This window comes from Ictidomys tridecemlineatus, chromosome 10 (genome assembly GCF_052094955.1).
Source record: "Ictidomys tridecemlineatus isolate mIctTri1 chromosome 10, mIctTri1.hap1, whole genome shotgun sequence".
NCBI lineage: Eukaryota > Metazoa > Chordata > Mammalia > Rodentia > Sciuridae > Ictidomys > Ictidomys tridecemlineatus.
Genome location: NC_135486.1, coordinates 111,134,680 through 111,141,697, shown reverse-complemented (window position 1 = coordinate 111,141,697; position 7,018 = coordinate 111,134,680).

The window sequence follows — 7,018 nt, the reverse complement described above, 5'->3', positions numbered from 1 at the left end:
TTTCAAACTATATTACAGAGCAATAGTGACAAAAACAGCATGGTACTGGTACCAAAACAGGCGAGTGGACCAATGGTATAGAATAGAGGACACAGAGACTAATCCACAAAGTTACAACTATCTTATATTTGATAAAGGGGCTAAAAGCATGCAATGGAGGAAGGATAGCATCTTCAACAAATGGTGTTGGGAAAACTGGAAATCCATATGCAAAAAAATGAAACTGAATCCCTTCCTCTCGCCATGCACAAAAGTTAACTCTAAATGGATCAAGGAGCTTGATATCAAATCAGAGACTCTGCGTCTGATAGAAGAAAAAATTGGCTCCAATCTACATATTGTGGGGTCGGGCTCCAAATTCCTTAATAGAACACCCATAGCACAAGAGTTAATAACAAGAATCAACAAATGGTACTTACTTAAACTAAAAAGTTTTTTCTCAGCAAGAGAAACAATAAGAGAGGTAAATAGGGAGCCTACATCCTGGGAACAAATTTTTACTCCTCACACTTCAGATAGAGCCCTAATATCCAGAGTATACAAAGAACTCAAAAAATTAGACAATAAGATAACAAATAACCCAATCAACAAATGGGCCAAGGATCTGAACAGACACTTCTCAGAGGAGGACATACAATCAATCAACAAGTACATGAAAAAATGCTCACCATCTCTAGCAGTCAGAGAAATGCAAATCAAAACCACCCTAAGATACCATCTCACTCCAGTAAGATTGGCAGCCATTATGAAGTCAAACAACAAATGCTGGAGAGGATGTGGGGAAAAGGGTACTCTTGTACATTGCTGGTGGGACTGCAAATTGGTTCGGCCAATTTGGAAAGCAGTATGGAGATTCCTGGGAAAGCTGGGAATGGAACCACCATTTGACCCAGCTATTGCCCTTCTCGGACTATTCCCTGAAGACCTTAAGAGAGCGTACTACAGGGATACTGCCACATCGATGTTCACAGCAGCACAATTCACAATAGCTAGACTGTGGAACCAACCCAGATGCCCTTCAATGGATGAATGGATTAAAAAAATGTGGCATTTATACACCATGGAGTATTATGCGGCACTAAAAAATGACAAAATCATGGAATTCGCAGGGAAATGGATGGCACTAGAACAGATTATGCTTAGTGAAGCTAGCCAATCCCTAAAAAACAAATACCAAATGTCTTCTTTGATATAATGAGAGCAACTAAGAATAGATCAGGGAGGAAGAGCAGGAAGAAAATATTAACATTAAACAGAGACACAAGGTGGGAGGGAAAGGGAGAGAAAAGGGGAATTGCATGGAAATGGAAAGAGACCCTCATTGCTATAAAAAACTACATATAAGAGGTTGTGAGGGGAATTGGAAAAAATTAAAAAAAAACAAGGAGAGAAACGAATTACAGTAGATGGGATAGAAAGAGAAGGGGGAGGGGGGAATAGTAGAGGATAGGAAAGGTAGCAGAATACAACAGTTACTAGTATGGCATTATGTAACTGCAATCTGTATTTGGGGTAAAAATGGGAGTTCATAACTCACTGGAAACTAATGTTTGAAATATGATATGTCAAGAGCTTTGTAATGTTTTGAACAACCAATAAAAAAAAGAAAAAAAATTGACTTTATATGTATCCTTGGAAGCAGTAATAATATTATTCTGCTGAATGACAAATGTAGCATTTTGAAACAATGAGACTTCCCTGTACCTCACACAAATGTGAGCCATGTTGAGTGTCATCCAAGTCTGTTGTCAGACAATCTGGTTGGCTTGAGCAAGAGGGAAGGCTGAGTTCCCTATGTCCTCTGAGTGCTACAGCGAGGAATGAATGACTGAGGAATCATCTCCAGGCCATTCTCCCTCTTGTTGAGTCTGTTTCTCCAACTGGTGATGCTCAGATGGCAGCACAGAGCCAGGCATGCTCATGTTCACCAAGGTGGCCAGTCACAACACAGTTTGTTTATTACCTCCATGTATCAACTCCCTTTGTATGAAAACCCACAAAGGCTGGTGCTCTTTTGGCCTGGCCGGCCAGAAACCCAGATGTGTCACACTCACAGCCCCATTCCAGAGTGTTCTGTGTCATACAACCCCTGCCCCACTGCTGAGAGCCACAACCAAGTCAAGATAATGCCTGGCACTTTGCCAGAAGGAGTGGTTTGAGAAGTAATGCCAGCAAGCCATTAAGATGATGGAGATTCCTTAATGACTGACTGCTGTAACTGGATGATGCTAAATTGAAACAAGCTGTGTATTCAGTTATGTATATATACCTCTGCAGTTATGTATATATATACAGCTCCTGCTGTATCAACCTTCACCAGTTACTTGTCAACCCCCAGTTACTTTGCCCAGCCAGACTGTGGCAGATGGTGGCCCATACGGGGAGCCCCGGGAAGCTTAGGGGTAAATGACAAGGAAAAGCTACCCATCTCTAGAAATAGATAGGATGGGAGCAAATATGCTCGTCCCTAGAAGCAGACAGGGTGAGAGGAAGGATGGCCATTTTAAGAAAATGTAGAAGATTGATACAGTATGTTTGTGTCTTGTTTTGTCTTGGTGTGTTGTATTGTCTTGGTGTGTTGTATTGTCTTTGTTACAAAAATATGGAAGAGGTGTTAAGTAAATTGCAAAGGGAAGGAGGCACTCCAGTGGAACCAAGAACAGTTAGGGCATACGTTGATAAAAAGCCTAGGAACTCTAGTCAGAAAAAGGAAGAAAGTTCAGAGGAGGAAAGATTATCAGGGAAGGAATTATAACAGGAGGCTGCTATTAATCTCTTTTTGTCACCCGAAGGTGTGTAAAGCAGTGCTATGCAGTGGCTGACGCATGCACAAGCCGGTTGCAGGCACAGCAGGAACTTTCCAGCTGGTGGCAACAGCGACTGCAGGCTCTTCCCTGCCCCCTGCCATGGGGCTGCCCTAGGATGCTGCAGCTGATGGCGGAGGACCGCCTGGCGCCCCTGAAGTTTGGTCATTTCCAATGTTAATAACTACAATGGTTCTCCCACACCTGGAGGCTAATTAATAATGAGCACCATTAAGGCCTATTTCAAATGTAAAAAAAATTAAGATAATGTACTAAATTGTTCAGAAGCTTATTTTCTTAGTGCCTGCTGGAATGCTATAGGATTTTCTTTTGCATCATTGCCGGAGTTCCTGCCTTCATTCCAGTGTCAGTGAGGATGGGGGTAGAGGAATCCAGTGTTGCTGAGAACCAGAGGAGACTTTGGAAGCTAGCTGCCTGAAGAACTTACCTGGACTGTGATTTAATTACCTGGACTGTGAACTTATATGAACTGTGATTTAATTAATATATTGAGCTTTGAACTTACCTGGACTGTGAATTTACCTGGACTGTGATTTACCTGACTGTGATTTAATCTACAACAAATTGTAATGGTGCCAGTGTATCTTTGTTGATGGTGTCATCTGTGGTACAATTTTTCCAAGGACTTCTTAGTTGGAGCCATCAATTGGCTTGGTATTGTGGCATTTTGTATCCTCCCCTTCTGCTTGTAGTAGGTTATCCACAAGTATAGCTGAGTGTGTCGGGCCGATAGTCAAAGATGGGTAAGATCCAATTACAATGGTACCAACCTAAGACAGGAGGCTGACGATTTGAGGTCAGACCATCCAATGATGGGTAAGATCCATATGTAGTATTGGACAACCTAAAACAGGCATGGTCCCTAAGCCACATACTTGTTGTTTAATTAAACAAAAGCGGGGAGATGTTGAGAGCCACAACCAAGTCAAGATGGCACCTGGCACTTTTCCAGAAGGAATGGTTTGAGAAGTAACACCAGCAAGCCATTAAGATGATGGAGATTCCTTAATGACTGAATGCTGTATCTAATGATGTTAATTAAGTTAAGCTGTGTATAATTATTAAGATGATGATGATTCCTTAATGACTGATTGCTGTAACTGGATGATGCTAAATTAAAACAAGCTGTGTATTCAGTTATGTATATATACCTCTGCAGTCCGACAATAAAGGGGCTCCCGCTGTATCAACCTTCACAAATTGCTTGTCACCTCCCAGTTACTTTGCCCAGCCAGACTGTGGCACCCCACCATCCTAAAAGATGAGAGAAATACAAAAAAAAAGAAATGGTATACAAGAGAGTCTTGGCCTATTTTAACCATGATATAGCTAGTTCTGCAAAAGTGGCCCCATAGTGGCAGAGGAGAAAACTGTGGCATGGATAATTGGCCCAGTATACCCTGTAATTCCTTTCATCTATGTGGAGAGGGACCCTCCAAAGTTCAGGAACTGTCCTGTTGACTGAGAAGAAAATATGCAATATAAAATAAGAACCCATAATGTGTTCCAGACAGTTGTAATAAGAACTTGCTGCTGCTTTTTATACATGACTGCTTAAGGCAGGTTTCATGTATTCTGTGCAAATTCTGTCATTAAATACAATAAAATTCAATTACATTAATTCATTAGAAAACGTCATCAGAGAGGATTATGTTGCCACAACACTCTGAATTCTTAGTTTTCTTTTAGAGACTAAAATTTAAAACAGACAAGATATCTGTTTTCCTTTTTCATGATATTGTGATTCATTATTCTTAAGAGTGAAATTGAGACTGAAGTCACACATGACCTGTGTGGAATCTCTTCTACCCAAGCATCAAAATATCATCTTTCCCTCTGCTTCATGATGCTAGCATCCTATCAATAGCAATTTCCCTACCGGAGGATATAGATTCATGCTTTCAGGCTGGAGTGTAGAGGGAAATAAAAAACAAAAGCCCAATTGGGTTTGGGGTGTTTTTCAGGCTGCTAGTATATTTTATAAGGGGGTAAATAAGTCTCTTTACTAGTGCTAATCTCCCAGAGAGATGAAGGATAATACAAAAGGAAAGAAAAAAATTTCTGAAAATATCTGTCAATTTTTTTTCTGTTCTAGACACTCATCATTTAGACATTAAAAGGTCTGTGAATTTCAGGATGGAAGAACTGAGTTTTAGGAGGGAGGGATGTGCTAGTATGTGCTTTTTGCAGAAAAGGGCGTATTGTTCAGTCAGACTCCCAGAGAGTCTGAGGGGCTATGGTGCATTGTATAAATGGTTCTGCAGCCAGGAGGGCACAGGAATCACCATATGAACAGGTACAGTCCTCCAGAATGTCTTTTTCCAGAAAGCCTAGAAGATGAAGAGACAAAATCCAAGCAAACTGGTCTTCCCCAGAATTCCCAAAGCTTGAAAGGGTGAGGTTCCCACTGCATGTGATAAGAACTTATGTATTTGCTGTATATGGTGAATTCTGGTTTATCACACTACGTTCAAACTCAAAGCCAATCAGATTATTCCTGGGAACACACCTCACCATTATCCCCAAAACCACAGGATTATGGATTTCAGGACAGGGAGGAGCTCAAGCAGTGTGCCTAAGATCAATAGAAATTTCTTAAGGGTTTATAGAAATTTCAATTCCATCATCTATTTTGATCTTCCAAACAGTTAAGGCAAACAAGAACCTGATTAAGCCACCAACTCCAGGATTCTGGAGGAGAAAAGGCTGGACAGTGACTCACAGATAAAGAAGCATAAGGCTGATAGCCAGGAGGACCCAGGTCTCTATGGAAGAATTCAGGGTCAGATTCTTCACCACTTTCCTTTATCAGTTTTGAATTCTGTATTTTTCTTTCAGCTATGTGGGCTGCCCTTTGCAGAACTGTGCCTGCAGAGTATCCCTTCTGTGACAAATTATGATTAAGTGAGGCCGGTTTTTGTGCTGGGAAAGGAGGTGAGACCAGAGATGAAGCCAGTAGAAAGACTGCCTTTCCATCTCCTAGAATTGGAGGAGTCAAGTGTCCTCTTTGCAGTTGGCAAAGAATCATACACTCTCCTACTTTGACCTTTGTTTGAAAACAGGGACTTAAAGATACTTCCTTGGGTAAAGACATTGACTCTGGGGCCTGCAGCTGTACAATGAGTAAATAAAACAGGTTAAAGCTTGGCATTCTGCCTTCATTCAGTATCCTTTACTAACTTAACATTTGTGACTGCTCAAGTCTGCACATAGACAAGTTAATAATTTAAGGAGTGCTCATATAAAAACTAGCAATGGATTACAAATATATCTAATCTATCTTATCCTCCTAGAAGATTGAGGAAAGATTGAAAGGACATTCAACTATCAGCTTTTATAAAAATATTCTTTTTAGTTGTAGATGAACAAAACACTTTTGTTTAATTTATTTATTTTAATGTAGTGCTGAGAGTCAGGCCCATTGCCTCACACATGCCAGTCAAGTGATCTACCATTGAGCCACAGTCCCAGCTCCTCAAGGGTCAGCTTTTACAGTATCTTATTTCAGAACCCCAGAGTGGTTCCCAGAAGTCTTCAGTCATTATTTATTTCCTTCCAGGAAAGGCAGAGCCTTTAGACAGATAAACACACGAATTTATTCCCTCAACAGGAGCAATCATCTCATGGGACCTACACTGCCCCTATTAGGATTCCAGGTCTGGTAGATAAACATCTTGAACAATAAATAAAATTTATTCCTTTCAAGTGATAAGGACTTCTCAGGAGCCATCTAACAGTGCTAGAAGTGAGATAGTGATCCTTCAGACCTCAGTTTGGACAAACTGCTTAACAATGCATACCTCTTCCCCACTGTCCCAATTCTGTTTCTATTTAAACCTTCAGGTCATGCCAGCACCCGAAATGCATGACCTAAAACATGGATCCCCTGTCTTTCTGGTGTGGCTGCACTGACTAAAGTTCTTTTCTCAATTTTTGCAATTACTCTTTGGATTTTTGGCGGTGGGGCAGAGGGTGGTGAGTGGCCAGACCTGGATTTTGAAACAGGCATGAGACTCCTGTAATTATTTCAATTCTTATTTTGTAGTAAATCAATAAATCACTGTGTAATCAATAATGCTAAAGGTTATGTGATATTATGAGAAACTCAAGTGAAGCCACAGGCATTAATCTCCTGCTGCTGTCTTTGTTGTTGTTGTTGTTGTTGCTGTTTTTGTTGTTAGTTATAAGTTGAC